Source organism: Hemitrygon akajei, chromosome 6 (genome assembly GCF_048418815.1).
Source record: "Hemitrygon akajei chromosome 6, sHemAka1.3, whole genome shotgun sequence".
In the NCBI taxonomy this organism is placed as follows: domain Eukaryota; kingdom Metazoa; phylum Chordata; class Chondrichthyes; order Myliobatiformes; family Dasyatidae; genus Hemitrygon; species Hemitrygon akajei.
This window is the reverse complement of record NC_133129.1, coordinates 116,756,696-116,774,820: the sequence shown is the minus strand read 5'-3', so window position 1 is coordinate 116,774,820 and position 18,125 is coordinate 116,756,696.

Genomic DNA, 18,125 nt, shown 5'->3' with positions numbered 1-18,125 from the left:
ACCACACCCAAACCAAACTTTTTGCCTATCTACGTTAATCCTATTTGTCTGCATTCGGTCCATATCTTTCTATGTCTTTCCCACATAAGTGTTTATCTGAATAATTCAAACATAACTTGGCTAACTTTTACATCCAAAGGTTTAATCGTCTTTTTTTTATTTAAGAAACCATAATAAATAGGTTGAAGTTCTTTAAAATGGTAATTAGTTTATTATTGTCACTTGTACAGGGTTACTAAGGGTGCCAAAGGTGAAGGCAGGAGAATGGGGTTGAGAGGGATGATTGAATGGCTGAGTAGACTCAGTGGGCTGAATGGCCTAATTCTGAAAATCTCTTATGGTACAGTGAAAAATTTTGATTTGCATGCCATCCAGACAGTTCATTCCTTGCTAACTTCACAGCAGTGCAAAGGAAAAAAAGCAGATTATAGCGATGTAGTTGCATAGACAGTGCAGGGAAGCAAAATACAAGGTTCATGATGTTGACTGAGATGGAATTCACCTTTAGAATATGAGAGGTCCATTAAAGGTCTGTTAACAGAAGGATAGAAGCTGTCATTTAAGCTTGGTGGTAGGTAACAAACTACAAATATAAAAGAAAAAAATAGAAAATAATAAGAAATAAATAGTAAGAAACTGAGGTGGAGTCCTTGAAAGCGAGACCATAGGTCGTGGGAACAGTTCAGTGATGGGATGAGTGAAGTTCTCCCCATTGATTCAAGAGCCTGATGGCTCTTGATGGCACCTTCCTGATGGCAGCAGCGAGAAGAAAGTATGGCCAAGGTGGTGGGGGTCCTTAATGATGCTGCTTTCCTACGACAGTGTTCTGTGTAGATGTGCTCAATGGGAAAAGATATACCCATGATGGACTGGGCCTTATCCACTACCTTTTCAAAGGATTTTCTGCTCAATAGCATTTGTGTTTCAGTACCGGACTATGATGCAACCAATCAAGATACTCTCCTCTACATATCTATAGAAGTTTGTCATTATGCTGTGTCGCAATTCTACATTTCTTTCCAATTTTGGGGTGTAATGTTGAGACTATCACTTGAACTCTTTTAACTTAAGTCAATATCTTAATTCAGTCTTTTTGCAAAGGTTAAATCATATTTGAGTACATTTCAGACAAAACTTCAGAGATATTCAAAAAGTGAAGGTTCCCAACATCAACATCAACAATATTGCAATATTGATTTTGTTGAAGATGCAATTAAAATCAAAACTGCAGTTGCTGGAAATGTGAAATAAAAGCAGTTACAGCTAGAAACCTTCCTCAGGCCAGCAGCCGTGGAAAGAAACAGCCAAAGTTTTAAATTTCCCATGAGAATTGGGAAGGAGATCTGATGACTTGAAAGAAATTCTGTCCCCACAGATGCCACTGAAAGAACAACCAATATCCATTACAAGTCTGTACACTCTCACAGCTGGCTGAACAATAACTTGTACCCTCTTCCCACTTCAGTTTAGTGTTAGCAGTATTTGCAGTTGAGTTGAAGGAAAGCATGGAGATGCTGTTCCTGTCTGCCTGCTGCCTTCTCTGGGCTGAAGGTGACAGGAGGAACAAACCCTGCCAGTATTCCACAGTGCATCACAGGTGTGCGCACTGAGCTGATACACCACTAGACTGAATGGGTGGTTGTGCTGCTAACTGCTTGATTATGTGGCTGCATGAATGAAAGTCTGCACTCGACTGGAAGACTACACTTTTGCCAAGTAACCATGGTGCAGGGTTCAGTTAGCATGCTGTTAAATGGTACCCCATCTCAACCCCTTTCAATGTAAGGACCTAGCAGTGGCACTGTCACTTAACATCAAGGATTCAAAGGTTAATTTTATATCAAAGTATGTATGCCAAATACAAATGAGATTCATCTTCTCCAGGTAGCCATGAAATACAGAAAAACCACGCTCATGGTCTAAAAGAAAAAGAAACAAATATTGCAAGCCCCAAACTTCCCCAGTCTCTCCTTCACAGAAAAACTAACAGGTCACCCACCAAACCCTTAACCCCAAGCCCCTCCCACACAAAAAAATAACATCAAATTCACCCCAAAAAGTCAGCAACAAGAAGAGAAAAACTGAAGGAGACTAATATAAACTACAGAAAAACTATAAAATAGAAACAATAATCATGTGTCTCAGAATTTCAAAAACATCCTCTGTCAACATTGAGGAGAGTTGCAGCTTGAACACAGTCCTGTGGAGCCTTAGTTCCTCAAGATGCGGCCTCCCATGGGGAGTGACCACCGACCCGGCCTCCGCATTCACCTTGATGTTTCAATTGGTGAGAAATAGAGTCGCTCGTGGCCCTGCACCCCATCTTCAAGGATAAATGGTGAGATACTCTCGTTGATGACGTGATGCCTGGTTCAAATCTTACTAGCCAGCCAACCCTAATGTCCTGCTGAGGGCTTTACCTGATTAATTTGCTGAGGATACCAATGGAACTGGACGCAGATCATTGATTATCACCAATTCTTCATCAAAGATCACCTTTCATTATTAGTGGTAGAGGCGGAAATGACAAGGTCTTTTAAGAGACTCCTGGATAGGTACGTGGAGCTTAGAAAAATAGAGGGCTATGGGTAACCCTAGGTAATTTCTAAGATAGGGACGTATCCAGCACAGCTTTGTGGGCTGAAGGGCCTGTATTGTGCTGTAGGTTTTCTATGTTTCTATCATTAGAGATACTGAATAGACCAGACCATCACTGATAACTGCCTAAAAGAATCATCTCCAAGGTCAAGTGCCTGTGGCAGTACTGTGTGCTATGACAGCAATTGTGACTGGTCTATCATTCTATCATGCTGGCTCATGACTCCTCCCCAATGGTTTCCATTGAGATACCTGATGCCACTTCCCTGGATGTCCTGGGCAGTCACTTTGTCTCACTCTCAAGGGTTTCAGTTCTTCTGTCCATCCTGGGACAAGACAGGAGAGGATTGGAGCCAGGACTGGTTCCTGAGCCGTACCTCACTGTTAAATGTAAACAGTTGTATATCAGAGTATTGAATTTGGGCAAAGACAAGTACCCATCAGACAAAGATATAGCAGGAGATGGCTATCTAGTCATTCCCTCCCTAATCAATATTATCATATTCTCTTATTTCTTCTCCATTTGTAATCCAGGACTATTTCCAGCATTCTCCATAACTTAAATCTTTTTTTTTAAATTGAAGTTCATCATCAAACAAACATTTCCATAAGATGTATTTCAGACATTGTACATATATGTCACAAATCTCCACATAGTATTTATCTGAGGTATACACTTATAGAAAAGAGTGGAAAGAAAAAACAAGTAAAAGGAAAAAACTATGTACAAGTAGGGAGTGATCTTTTTTTTACAACATATTCATTGATTTGTGAGAATAAAATCAGGCCTATGCATTATGTAGTTAAACCATTTTTCCCAGTATGAATCAAATTGTTCCAGCTTATGATTAACAGATGCTGTTATCTTCTCCATTTTGTAAATGCCCATTGTAATTTTCATCCATGCAATTAAAGTTGGGCTCTCTTGTGATAACCATTCCCTAGTAAGACTCTTTTTACCAGCCACCAACAGTATATTCATTAATTATTTATCTCTTTTCAACCATTCTTGAGGTATATACCCAAAATATATGGTCTTACTCTCTAAGGGTATTTTACATTTAAAGATGTCTTGTAGGGCATTGTGTATCCCCCTCCAATAGTCTTTGATAACAGGGCAGTCCCAAAAAATATGATAATTATTTGTATTTTGATTTCCACAATTTCTCCAGCAAACAGGGAGGTTACTATCATAATGGGATTTCTGAGAGGGTGTAATAAAATATCAACAAGTTTTTCCCATCCAAACTCCCTCCATTTCTGTGAATTGGTATACTTCCATTGATACCTCCATATTATTGTCCATTCTTTCTCAGATATAATTATCCCTCCTTCCTTCCTCCCATTTTGTTTTAATGTATGAAGTCGAATGTGTTTTAAGATTTGACAAACCCTTATACCTGCTTGAAATGATTCTACTACCGTTATCTGAATTATATGCTTTTCTAGATAGCTCTATCAAGCATGTACTTGCCTTGGTTACATTTTTAAGCGTCCTATTAACATACTGTTGCATCTGTAAATACTGATAAAAATCTTGTTTTTCTAATAAGTGTTTCTCTTTAAGCATGTCAAAACTGAACAGTGTTCCTTCTTTCATTATGATGGAAAGAACTGTTACTCCTTTAGCTGTCCAGTCCTTAAATCTAGCACCCAGTTCATTCGGTGTAAAATCCGAGTCATGCACACCATTTAAGAATTGCAATTATCTCCCTCTAGATTATATTCTTTTATAGTAGTTTTCCATATTTTAAGAGTTAATTTCACCCATGGGTTATTAATAGTATTTATGTACCTTTGCAGGTTGTTATCAGCCAAAATTGCCTGTATGGGGATGGGAAGTACCTGCTCCTCAGTGTTTTTCCATTGAGCGTCATATGATGGGTTGCACCAACATATCACAGCTCTCAACTGTGCTGCAAAATAATAATCTCTAAGAGAAGGTAGGCCCCATCCCCCCCTTATTCCTTTGCCAATTGCAAAGTTTTGAGACAAACTCTAGGCCTTTTACCTTGCCAAATATACCTTGATAACATCTTGTTCCATTCATTGAATTGATTTTGATTCATTTCTATTGGTAGGGTCTGAAAGAGATATAACAGTCTGGGCAGTATATTCATTTTAATAGACTCAGTCCTTGAACTGAGGCTAAAAAAAGGAATCAGGTTCCATCTTGCCATATCCTCCTTAATTTTTTATATAAAGGCTAATAATTACATTCTGATAATTTTGCCAAATCTTTTGGCATAATGATACCCAAATATTTGAAAGACTCTGTTTGCCGTGCCCAGGGATATCTACTTTCAGTTTCTCTTGGTGGGCTATAGTAATATGAAAGTAATTGGGTTTTATCTATGTTGATCTTGTATCCTGATAATTGACCATATTGTTCAAAGGATTGCATCAAATTAGGTAAAGAGTATGTTGGTTGCTCTAGATAGATCAAAATGTCAGCCGCGTAACAAGCCAAATTATGCTCTGTACCTTTAATAGTAATGCCCCTGATATCTTCATTTTGTCTGATGTATTGAGCTAATGGTTCCAGATATAATGTAAAGAGTAGTGGTGACCATGCACAACCTTGTCTCGTGCCCCTTTCTAGGGTAAGACTATTTGATAAATAAAAGCCACATCTTCCCTTCCCTCCCCCACTCTTGGCTTTCTGCAGGGATCACTCCCTACGCGACTCCCTTGTCCATTCATCCCTCCCCACCGACCTCCCTCCAGGCACTTATCCCTGCAAACGGAAGAAGTGCTACACCTGCCCCCACACTTCTTTACTTCCTTAGACTGTACTTCCTTAGAAGGTTGGCGTCATTCAATGTCTGTAGTGAGATGCTGAAGATGTTCTATAGGTCAGTTGTGGAGAGCGCCCTCTTCTTTGTGGTGGCGTGTTGGGGAGGAAGCATTAAGAAGAGGGACGCCTCACGTCTTAATAAGCTGGTAAGGAAGGCGGGCTCTGTCGTGGGCAAAGGACTGGAGAGTTTAACATCGGTAGCTGAGCGAAGGGCGCTGAGTAGGCTATGGTCAATTATGGAAAACTCTGAACATCCTCTACATAGCACCATCCAGAGACAGAGAAGCAGTTTCAGCGACAGGTTACTATCGATGCAATGCTCCTCAGACAGGATGAAGAGGTCAATACTCCCCAATGCCATTAGGCTTTACAATTCTACCGCCAGGACTTAAGAACTTTTTAAAAGCTATTATTAATGCTTTTTGAGATAGTGATTTAGATGCATATCTTATTTTTTACTGAGTTAAGTATTGTATGTAATTAGTTTTGCTACAACAAGTGTATGGGACATTGGAAAAAGTTGAATTTCCCCATGGGGATGAATAAAGTATCTATCTATCTATCTTCCCTCACCGCCATCCTAGGCCCCAGACAGTCCTTTCAGGTGAGACACCACTTCACCTGCGAGTCTACTGGGGTGATATACTGTATCCAGTGCTCCCGATGTTGCCATTTATACATTGGGGAGACCCGCCGCAGACTGGGAAACCGTTTCACCGAACACCGGCGCTCGGTCCTCCAGCAGTGGCGGGATCTCCCTGTGGCCACACACTTCAATTCCACAGACCACTCCCACTCTGACATCTGTCCATGGCCTCCTCTACCATCAAGATGAGGCCACACGCAGGTCGATGGAGCAGTACCTTATCTCCCGCCTAGGTAGCCTCCTACCTGCCGGCATGAACATTCAACTCACAAACCTCCGTTGATACCCCTGCCCCCCCACCCCATCCCTATCTAATATTTTAGTCTCTCTTTCCTCCCTCACTATAATCTCCCCCCAGCCCTACCTTTCTTTCTCTTTTATTTCCCATGATTCACCACCTTCCCTCGAGCCTATCACTTCCTAGCTCTCTACTTCATCCCTCCCCCCACTTTATATCCCCCCTTGACCATCCCATGTTACTTCACTCTTGATGAAGGGTTTTAGCCCAAAACGTCATCACTACCTCCTCCCACAGATGCTGTCTGCCCTGCTGAGTTCTGCCAGCATTTTGTGTTTTCATTGATAAATATCCATTGATTTTAATCCTAGCAGTAGGGTTGTCATATAGTGTCTGTATAGTTTTAATCATTGTGTCTTGGAAACCAAATCTATGTAAAACTCTGTAAAGAAAATTCCAATTAACCAAATCAAATGCCTTTTCAGCATCCATGCTTATCACTATTGCTTCGATTTTATTTTTTTGTATATGATCCATAATGTGAAGTGGCCTTCGTATATTGTTTGTGTTTGGTGTTGTCGTATAAAACCTGTCTGATCGTTACGTATCAGTATGGGTAGAAACTCTCTAATCGTTTGGCCATGATGGAGGTAATCTATAATCTACATTAAGAACAGATATTGGTCTAAATGACCCGCATTCCATTTTATCCTTGCCATCTTTGGGTATAGCTGAGATTATCGCTTCCTTCCAACTGGGTGGCATTTGTACCTTTTTTAGAGCCCAGTTCAGTGTGGGGCGTAAAACAGGAATTAAATCATTTTTAAATTCTTTGTATCACTCTGCCGTATACCCATCTGATCCTGGTGACTTGCTTAATTTAAGCCTACTAATTGCAGCTTTTAATTCAACTTCAGTTTGGTCAGCAGTCATCATTCTATTTTGTTCTTTGCTTAAAGTGGGTAACTCTAGAGAATTCAGGAAGGTGTCAGTTTGGGTTATGCTTCCCCCTGGAACTTTGGAATATAGAGTTTTGTAATAAAACACTTCAACAGCTTCTTGAATTTCACTTAGCTTATTTTTTTTAATCATTTTTGTTCTTGGATCCCTAATTCTATGAATTGTATTTTCTGCTATCTTTTTTTTCAGTTTCCACACCAGTATTTTCATAGACTTAGATCCACTTTCATAATGTGTCTTCAGAAACATTAAATTTTTCTTGATTTCTTGCATAGCCAAACTATTAATTTCATTCCTAATTTTTAAAATTTCCTCTAATGTATCCTGTGCCAAATTCAATTTGTGTTTTTTCTCTAGTTCCTTCAGCCTATTTTGTAATTCTGTTAATGTTTTATTCCTTATTATTTTCTTATATGAAGATATCGCTATAATTTTCCCTCTTAAGACAGCCTTCAGAGTATCCCATAAAATGGGAGGTGAAACCTCTCCATTATCATTGAATTCTAAGTAGAGACCAATTTCTTTTTTAATTTGTTCCTTAAAGTACGGATCATTGAGTAGACTTGAATTTAGTTTGCAAATAGTATTCTTTGGTTGTAGGTCAAAATCAACAGATAAATATATAGGTGTATGGTCACTTACATCTATTGTCCCAATTCCACAGGTGTTATATTTTGTCTTTGTCTTTTCCAAATGTTATGAAGTAGTCTGTTCTTGTATATACAGAATGGGGAGCAGAATAATGAGTGTAATCCCTTCTGTCGGGGAAAAGGTCCCTCCATATATCAATTAAACCAACATCCTCAAAAAGTGTATTAACTTTCTTATGTAAGGATTTTGTTTCATAGGTTTTTTTATTGTAAGAGTCTAACTTTGGTTGTAATTGTAAATTTAAGTCTCCCCCACATATCAGGAGACCTGTTTCTGCTACCATAATATCAGTAATTTTCTGAAAGAAACCAATATCACTTCCCGGGGGTGCGTATATATTCAATAGAGTAACTGAATTTCCGTCTATATTCCCTCTTACCAGAGTATTTCTGCCCTCTTTATCTCCCATTTCAAATACATTTTCAAAATTTAGCTTACTTGAGGTAAGAATAGCAACTCCTCTCCTATGTCCTGATTTATATGAGGAGAAAAACAAATTAGTGAAGCCCATTCTCTTTAGTTTTCTATGCTCATTATCACTTAAGTGAGTTTCCTGTAAATATACTACATGGACTTGTTCTTTTTTCATTTTGGATAAAATTCTATTATGTTTGATTGGATTTAATAGCCCATTGACATTAAAATAAATGAATTTTACTTTGTCCTTAGCCATCTATATTTATCTGCCAATGTATCATTGAAATTAGCAGAATCTTAATCGATCTACTCCCTAAACAAATAAGAACCAAGAAACGCAAATAATAACAAAAAAGGCAACAAACATGTGATTCCAAGGCTGAGGTCTCTAGTAGATGACCCTGGGTTGAGCTAGAGGAAATGTCTAGCTGTGGGGGATAACCCCTCCTACTTGTGAGTTGAGGGCTCCCATTGCAGTATCTATCTATCTATCTATATTATATATATATATATATATATACACACACACACACACACACATACATATATATACTACATACACATATACGCACACATACATATATTCTCATTTTGGTGGGGAAAAAGGAGTAAGTGAGCGAATAAAGAATAACTGAGTAATATAAAATCCACATAATAAGTATTTCTCAAGATAGGTATATCACCGTCTACTTTTGCTTCCCTTTAGCTTCTCAACATTTTTAAAGTTAGCCAAACCTTATGGCTCTTCTGGAGGGGGTGAGGACTGTCTTTGGAAAACACTCAGTCTCTTCCTGATATACTTCTCTCGGCCTCCTCCCGTCTCCTGCCTTCTCGAATCTCGCACTATTTCCCAAGCGGAGCGGGATAATTCCTCTGCCAGGCTTTCCCTTGGTTTGATCACTCTGACGGGCAACCCTCTGGCCTTCATGTCTGTAGTCGCCTCTTCCACTGTCTGATACAGTTGGATCTCATCTTGATAAAACACTTGAAGTTTAGCAGGGTACGGAGTTTGGAATCTACTCTTTTCTCGCTTTAGTATTCGCTTTACTTGAGTATTCTTTACATTTCTGCAGGACCGTGGGGTGGGTTTAATCTTGGTCGAAATATATTAATTTATCGACTAAAAACACCCTCTTCTTACCCCAAGCCCTTCATAGAATCTCTGCCTTGGTACTGTATCGAAGGAATTTAATTATTATTGAGTGAGGCTTATCTGCTCCATCTTGGGTAGGCTTTGGGACGAGTGCGCAATGTGCTCTCTCAGTTTCCAGCTCCATAGCCGAGGGAAGCTCCAGTGCATCCTGCAGTGACTTTCCGACAAACTCCGTCATAGACGAGCCCTCCGCTCCTTCCGGAACGTTGCATATTCTGTTATTTTTCCGCCGTGATCTTCCCTCCAGGTCAAGCAGTTTACCTTCTTGTTGATTTAATATTTTTATCGTCTTACTTAGTATCCATTCCACGTTTTGAACGCGATCTTCCACCTTCTCAATTCGAGTCTCTGCCACTGCTATTTTTTGATTGACATTGGTGAGCTCTGACTTAATCTCATGTAGCTCCTGTTTTATATCTTTCTAGAACTCCCTTATCTCTTTCAGGATTTCGATCATATTCACCGCTTCGCCTGGACGAGGCCCAGCGTCCATCTCACTAGCATGCAGTCGGGTAGGAGAGCCGCTCGTGCACTCCTCTCAGCCGTAGTGTCGCTTTTTTTATTTCCATTCCTTTTCCCCATTCTTGCCCCTCTTATCAGTTCAAATATTTCCGAGAAATCCTTTATTTGATGGGTTAACGGGGCTTAATACGCATTTTTCCGGAGGAGCTAGTGACTTAAGCTGCCATTCTGGACGATGACATTACCAGAACCATTGCCCCATAACTTAATTCATCATCAACGGGCCACATCTCCTGCACCAACACTCCACTTTCCTTGGGGATTGCTCTCTCTGTGACTCCCTTTTCCACTTTCCCTCCCGGGCAACAGGTACTACACCTGACCCTACACCAGCTCCCTCACCACTATTCAAGGCACCAAACAGTGAGCCAGATCTTCACGTGCGAGTCTTTTGATGTCATCTACTATCTTTGATGCTCCTGCTGTGGTTTCCTATTCATCAGTGAGACCCAATGTTGATTGGGGGTCCCCTTCGTTCCGTCGAAAGGCATGATTTCCCAGTGGCCACTAATTTCTATTTGACTTCCATTCCCACTCTTGAATGTTGGCCTGTGGCTTCCTCTCCTATCACAATGAGGCCACTGTTAGGCTGCAGGAGCAGCACTTTACACTCAGAGTAGCCTGATGGCATGAACATTAATTTCACTGACTTCTGGTATTCACCCTCCCCCTTTCTTTTCACATTTCCCATTCTGGCTTCTCTCTCTCTCTTTCTTCTCACCCGCCCATCACCTTCCTTTGGTGTGCCTTTTCCCCTTTCTTCCATGGTTCACTGTTCTCTCCTATCAGATTCCTTCATCAGCACTTTACCTCTTCCACCCATCAACTCTCAGCTTCTTACCTCATCCCCCTGCCTCACCCACCCACATACCCCCTCAACTGTTTCTACCCATCATCTGCCAGCTTGTACTCCTTCCTCTCCTCTCTCCTTCTGGCATCTATCTTATGGATAGGGGAATCAAGGGATATGGGGACAAGGCAGGAACTGGGTATTGATAGTAGATGATCAGCCATGATCTCAGAATGGCGGTGCAGGCTCGAAGGGCCAAATGGTCTACTTCTGCACCTATTGTCTATCTTTCCCCTACCAGTCATGATGGAGGGTGTCAACCTGAAACATCGACCATTTATTCCCCTCCATAGATGCTACTTTGCTTGTTGAGTTCTTCCAACACTTTGTGTGTGTTCCTCTCTGATCAGTACTGCCACATTCTCTTCTTTCTTCTATGTCTGGTAACCAGGGTTAGTTAGTACCCATCCATATCTGCTTTAGCAAGCGCTCTGCTTTTCCCAGAACATCTTCATCACATGTGGTTTGTTGCAATTGGTGTTCATCAACCTTGTTTCGTGCACCTTATGTCTATGTACACTTAATGCAAACTGATCCTTGACGTTTGTACATTCCTTCTTGGTCGGTTATAGAGTCATCTAGCACTATAGCACAGATACAGGCCTGTTGGCTCAATCAGACCACGCTGATCACAGATACAATTTCCTGTGTTTGGCCCATATCCCAACAAACCCTGCCCCTCCATGTACCTGACCGAGTGCTTCTTAAATGATACTATTGTATCTGCTTCAACCATATCCTCCAACAGATCATTCCATATATTCAACATCTGTGTGGAAAAGTCCCTCTGCATCCCCTCTCAACCTAAACCTATGCTCCCTAGTTTTTGACACCCTGGCATAGAGAAAAGACTGCTACCATCTACCTTATCTATACCTCTAATAATCCAAAACACTTAGATCAGGGCGTCCCTCATTTCACCATGTTTCAAGAAATAGAGACCTAGCTTTCCCAACCTCTCCCTATAATCTCAGGTCCTTTATTGCTGGCAATATCCTTGCAAGTCTCTGCACTTCTTCCAGTTTAACTACATCTTTCTTATAACGGTGACCAATTCTGTACACCAGCCATTCTCAACCTTTTTGACTTGGAGGAAGCCTTGGAATTTTCAGGTCTCAGGGAACCCCTGTGTTTTATTTTTATTTAAACTAAAGCTCACTGTATGTTAGCATGATCAATAACATAGATAAAATTCAAAAATCATTGCCAATGCTCTTTTGAATAGGGAATGAATTTTAAGCCAACCTTTCAAGACTTTGAAAAAACATTTTCTGATTAAGTGATGTAATCAGGCTCAAATATAGGCCTAGCATGTGAAAACTGCGCTTGTTCTTTGCTGCAAAAATACTCAATTCTGAGTTGAACTTGAGATAAGCTTGCAAGGATTTCATCTACAACTGAAATGAGATGATCTCTATCCTTGCTCTTGATGCTTGTTAAACAAGAAAAAGCTTGCTCGTGCATGTAAAAAGATGAAAACTGCAGCTAAATGTTAATTGCTTTCCTATGAATGGCAGGATGCTCTTCTTTCACAGAAATCCAGAACTACTTCAGTATTCACTACAGAAAAGGATCTTGGCAATTGTAGGGATGACTTACAGTGGATTGAAAAGCTTGAGCATATAGACTTTAAGAAAGAGGATGTGCTGGTGCTTTTGGAAAACATCAAGCTGGATAAATCACCAGGACTGGACGAGATGTACCCTAGGCTACTGTGGGAGGTGAGGGAGGAGATTGCTGAGCCTCTGGCAATGATCCTTGCATCATCAATGGGGATGGAATAGGTTCTGGAGGATTGGAGGGTTGCAGATGTTGTTCCCTTATTCAAGAAAGGGAACAGAGATAGCCCAGGAATTTATAGACCAGTAAGTTTTACCTCAGTGGTTGGTAAGTTGATGGAGAAGATCCTGACAGGCAGGATTTATGAACATTTGGAGAGGTATAATATGATTAGGAATAGTCAGCATGGCTTTGTCAAAGGCAGGTTGTGCCTTACAAGCCTGATTGAATTTTTTGAGGATGTGACTAAACACATTGATGAAGGAAGAGCAGTAGATGTAGTGTATATGGATTTCAGCAAGGCATTTGACAAGGTTCCCCTTGCAAGGCTTATTGAGAAAGTAAGGAGGCATGGGATCCAAGGGGACCTTGCTTTGTGAATCCAGAATTGGCTTGCTCACAGAAGGCAAAGAGTGGTTGTAGATGGGTCATATTTTGCATGGAAGTCAGTGACCAGTTGTGTGCCTTGGGGATCTGTTCTGGGACCCCTTTTCTTTGTGATTTTTATAAATGACCTGGATGAGGAAGTGGAGGGATGGGTTAGTAAATTTGCTGATGACACAAAGGTTGGGGGTGTTGTGGATAGTGTGGAGGGCTGTCAATGGTTACAGCGGGACATTGATAGGATGCAAAACTGGGCTGAGAAGTGGCAGACGGAGTTCAACCCAGATAAGTGTGAAGTGGTTCATTTTGGTAGGTCAAATATGATGGCAGAATATAGTATTAATGGTAAGACTCTTGGCAGTGTGGAGGATCAGATGGATCTGATTCAAATCTATAGGACACTCAAAGCTGATAAGTAGGTTGACTCTGTGATTAAGAAGGCATATGATGCATTGGCCTTCATCAATCGTGAGATTGAGTTTGAGCCGAGAGGTAATGTTACAGCTATATAGGACCCTAGTCAGACCCCACTTGGAGAACTGTGTTCAGTTCTGGTCACCTCACTACAGGAAGGATGCGGAAACTATAGAAAGGGTACAGAAGAGATTTACAAGGATGTTGCCTGGATTGGGGAGCATGCCTTATGAGAATAGCTTGAATGAACTCGGCCTTTTCTCCTTGGAGCGATGGAGGATGAGAGGAGACCTGATAGAAGTGTATAAGATAATGAGAGGCATTGATCATGTGGATAGTTATAGGCTTTTTCCCAGGGCTGAAATGGCTAGCACGAGAGGGCACAGGTTTAAGGTGCTGGGGAGTAGGTACAGAGGAGATGTCAGGGTAAGTTTTTTTTATGTAGAGAGTGGTCAGTGCATGGAATGGGCTGCCGGCAACGGTGGTGGAGGTGGATACAATAGGGTCTTTTAAGAGACTCCTCGTTAGGTACATGGAACTTATAAAACAAGAGGATTATGGGTAACCATAGGAAATTTCTAAAGTAAGTACAGCACAGCATTGTGGGTCGAAGGGCCTGTATTGTGCTGTAGGTTTTCTATGTTTCTTCAGGGGCAGGTCAGTAAATCTCATGTTGAGTGCACGATCAGGCTACAGCTCAATGTCAAGTTCTCAGGCTGAGCAGAAGATTCGGAGAAAGGTCCCTCACCTAGTCGTACACTTGTGTTGAAAGGGAGGAAATACTGTTCAATTTTGTTCTGTAGTTCCATAAGACCAGAGAATTGCTGATTCTTCCTCTATCTCAAACAACAGTGGAAACATTTCAACATTTCCTTTTGTAACATGATTTTTCCAAAGATTCAGTTTCCTTTTCAATCCAAGGATCTTGTCACTTGAAGTGAAAACATCTTCTCCAGGGCCTTGCAGAGATGTCTACAACTGGTTCATCTGATGAAAAATGTCTACTAGACAGGCTAGTTTCTGTAGCCATTCTTCAAAGCACTCAGCAAAATCTAGCCAATTTTCATCAAAGTACTCCTGTAATTCACCTCTTAGTTATACACCGTGTTGAGAACTCTTCCTCTGCTAAGCCACTGGATTTCTATGTGTAGCAGGAGATTGGTGTGCTCTTTGCCCAGGTTTCCAGTTTTTAAAAACATTCTAGGGTGAACTAAAATAATAAATTTAACCATTTTAGTAACATCTTCCAGATTTTGTTTTCATCTCCAAGACTTTTTAATGTCAGTTCCTCTCTGAAGAAAACAGTGTACTGTGACAATGTCAGGATTTCCTTTTTTCACAAGAGAAACGAAACCTCTCATGGTAGCCATTGACGAGGCACCATCAGTACAGATGCCAACACAGTTCCTCCAAGACACACCTTTTGCTTCCAGATATGAAGACAAAACATTAAATGTATCTATGCCTTTTCTTGTTTTAGGCAGCTCTTTGCAACAGAAACATTTTTCTTGAATTTCACCATCATTTACAAATCTTACGAATGCTGCAACATGACATTTATTGGTGAAATCTATTGACTTGTCAACCTGGGTAGAGAAGCTGTTGTTTTCCAGTTTATCACACAAAACCTCTTCAGCATCATGTGACATGTCATCAACTTATCGTACTATTTGACAGTGAAACTTTTTCAATTTCTTGTACTGCATCTATTCCTAGCATTTTACCCACTGTAATTTTACATGCTGGCATTATTAGGTCCCCATCAATTGTGTGACTTTTCCTTTTCTGGGTAATAAGTTCTGCTACTAAATAACTTGCTTCCTGAGTCGTTTTATTGACTGTGCCTTTATTACTAAAAGCTTTACACTGTCTGTTTTGAGATTCCAATAGCTGTTTAAGTAATCAGCACTTTTATCTGTCATATGGCTGTGATTTGTAGTTAAGTGTCTTTTCAATTTTGCTGGAGCCATTGCTGCATCTGTAAGTTATTTGCTACAGACTAGGCTCAATGGAACAGGACAACGTGGATCACCAGTCCATGTAAAACCCATTGATAAGTAACTGATCAGTAAATAATCAGCTTATGATTGAAGACGGACTTTTTTGTATCTATTGTTGAACAAGTGCAGTGAAATGATACAAAAGATTGTAATTCTTTATCATTAACCTTATCAGAATTGTCTGTAGGTCAAAGCCTTAGAAACCTCCTTCCATCTCACACCTCTGCTTAAAAAATCGCCACATCTTTAAAATGAAAATTTCCCTCCAATTTTCTACTATACGGGTAGAGCTTGTTCGCTCCCATAAGTCAGGGGAAGTTGGTGGAGGTAATCGGGAGGGAGAGGACTCAACCAAATAAACACGGTCCTGCTGCGCACTGCCACATGGGGCTGAGAGACCTTTAACGAGATTGCTAACGGGGCTGCTCAGTCGCTGCCCACCAATGCGAGCACGTTGCACTAAGTTTGAAAAACTGTGTTTATTGTTTCAATCCTGATCTCTCGCGGAACCCTGGTTGAGAAACCCTGCAACTTGAAGTACTTCAAGTACAGCCTCATCAGCTACTTATAGTCCCGAAACATATAGTCCCAGCTCCTACAGTCAGTCATGAAAGCCAGCCTTTTTCAACACCCTGTCTACCTGTGACGACATTTACAACAAACTATGTACTTGTACTCCTTGGTCTGCATTTATTTACAGCCTGCCATCGCAAAATGTATCACCTCACACTTAACTGCATTGAAATCCATTTGCCACTTCCTCAGCCTTCTTCCCAAACTGATCAAGATTTGCCATAACTAAGATAACCTTCTTCACTATTAACATCTCCTAATTTTGCATCATCTGCAAACTTACGGATCTTCGTATGACGTGGATAACTTCATTCACCAGTACCCTGAACTTGGTTCCACCATCTACAGACTCACATTCAAGGACTGTACAGCTTTCTGTATCTTCTCAGTAGTTTTTATTTGCACATTTTATGTCCTTTTGCACACTGGTGGTTTGTCGGACTTTACAGCGTGGTACAGGCCCTTCGGCCCATGCTCTGCTGACCTTTTAACCTACTCTAATATCACTATAACCCTTCACTCCTACGTAGTCCTCCATTTTTCTATCATCCTTGTGCCTATTTAAGGGTTTCTTAAATGTCGCTAATGTACTGTATACGTCCCTACCGTAACCTCTCGTAGGACATTCCATGCACTCACCAATCTTTGTGTAAACAGAAACTTACCTCTGACATTTCCTTATATTGTTGTTCCTTTCCATGCCTTGTGCAGCATTGGGCAGCAACCTTGCTATTTATTTTAGCATTTGTCTATTTTTTTTTACCAGGCCAAGTTGCTAGCTCAATGCTCAACCAAGCATGGATGGAAAGCGTGCAAGGAGCTAGCCAGATTTGAACCCAGGACCATTCGCCTTGAAGTCCAGTGCAGTGCCACTACACTACCTATTCCCCACCCTACACATTCCTCCAAACACCTTAAAATTATGCCGCCTGATATTAGCCATTTCCACCCTGGGAAAAAGTCTCCAGCCACTATCTATGCCTCTTATCATCTTGTACACCTCTATCAAGTCACCTTTCATCCTCTTTCGCTCCAAAGAGAAAAGCTCACCCTAATACCATAACACCTGCTCTCTCATCCAGGCAGCATCCTAGTAAATCTTATTTGCACCCTCTCTAAAGCTTCCACATCCTGTTTGTAATGAACAATATTCCAAGTGTGGTCTAACTAGGCTTTTATATTACCTCATGGCTCTTGAACACAATCCCTGAACCAGTGAAGACCAACACATTATACGACTTCTTGGCAATTTTATTACGTTATGCAGCATCTTTCAGGGATCTATGGACGTGGGCCCCAAAACCCCTGCTTCCCTACACTGCCAGGAATCCTGCCATAAACCCTGTATTTTGCCTTCAAATTCATTCAACACTTTTCCATGTTGAACTCCATCTGCTACTTCTCAGCCCAGTTCTACATCCTGTCAATGTCCTGTTGTAAACTACAGCAACCTTCTACACTACTCACACCACCAACCTTCATGTATTATGCAAATTTAGAAACCCACCCTTCCATTCCTCATTCCTTTTAGAAAATCACAAACAGCAGGGGTCCCAGAACAAATCCCTGTGGAACATCAATGGTCACCAACCACAAGGCATATGTTCCATATAAAACCACCTTCTGCCTTCTATGGGCATGCCAATTCTGAATCCACACAGTCATGTTTCCTTGAATGCAATACCTCCTGACTTTCTGAATGAGCCTCCCATGGGGAACCTTATCAAAAGCCTTACTACAAATATATATACACACCACATCCACTGCTGCACCTTCAGCAATGTGTTTTGTGACATCCTCAAAGAATTCAGTCAGGCTGTGAGGCATGAGCCGCTAGCTATTCAAAGTGACACTGTCTTTCCCTAATCAAACTAGGCTTCTCCAAATGCTCATAAATCTTCTCTCAAAAAAATCTTCTGCAATATAATTCCCAGTGATAACCCTACTCCCTTTCTTGAACAAAGGAATAACATTTGCCACCCTCTAATCATCTGGTGCTACTCCTGGGGCCAGTGAGGATGCAAAGATCATCAACGAAGACACAAGACTCTCTTTCCCCACTTCCTGTAGTAACCTGAGGTTTATTCCATCCGATCCTGGGGACTTAGCTATCCTAATGTTTTCCAAAAGTTCCAGCATATCT